A 1080-nucleotide genomic window follows, 5' to 3' on the forward strand; every position below is an offset into this window, starting at 1 on the left:
TAATGATGTTAGTAGCAGTAATGGTGTTAGTAGTAGTAATGATGTTAGTAGTAGTAATGATGTTAGTAGTAGTAATGATGTTAGTAGTAGTAATGATGTTAGTAGTAGTAATGATGTTAGTAGTAGTAATGATGTTAGTAGTAGTAATGGTGTTAGTAATAACCATAAAGATAATAGTGTTGGTGGAAGTATGGTAATGGTGTTAGTAGTAGTATAGGTATTAGTAGTAGTAATGGTGTGAGTTGTTGTAATAATGGGAACCTACTTTCCCATAAACGATACAAAATGTATTTTTGCTTTTCTGATTCTTGATATTCCATATCTGATTGCTGTTAAATGTCGGCCAACACATTTTTAATATATGCATATTAATGAGAGTGAGAGAGTAATGAGGGGAGGGAAGTAGTACTACGTAAGTTATGGTTGTGAGTGGTACTTTTGCTGACCAACTGAACGTGGGAATTACATAAGCAGTAGCCAACCACATCCCAGTATTGCACCCTGGTGCCACAAGTTGCAGACACACAACCCATCTCCCTGCCACGCTAGCCAGTCTTCCGTGCCATCATCGCGCTGTCACTGGCACTTTATCAGGAGCAATACAGTCCTTTAAGCTTCACAAATGTGGTAAATTCCAAATGGTTTGTGTAATAACTTACGTAAATTATGCATCTACGTGACAACAATAATAATACTCGAAAATACTCTCATGTTATATATCTATATATATATATATATATATATATATATATATATATATATATATATATATATATATATATATATATATATATATATATGTCGTGCCGAATAGGCAGAACTTGCGATCTTGGCTTAAATAGCAACGTTCATCTTGCCATATAGGACAAGTGAAAATTTGTGTATGCAATAATTTCGCCAAAATCATTCTGAACCTAACGAAAAAAATATATTTCACTGTGTTTGTTTAGTATTAAATTATTGTAAACAAATCTAAAATATATTTAGTCGGGTTAGCCTAAAATAAATTGCGCTTGTTATAATAAGGTTAGGTAAGTTTTCTAAGTTCCTTTTGGTGCAAAATTATAAATTTTTACATCA

This window comes from Cherax quadricarinatus, chromosome 75 (assembly GCF_038502225.1).
Source record: "Cherax quadricarinatus isolate ZL_2023a chromosome 75, ASM3850222v1, whole genome shotgun sequence".
Taxonomy (NCBI): domain Eukaryota; kingdom Metazoa; phylum Arthropoda; class Malacostraca; order Decapoda; family Parastacidae; genus Cherax; species Cherax quadricarinatus.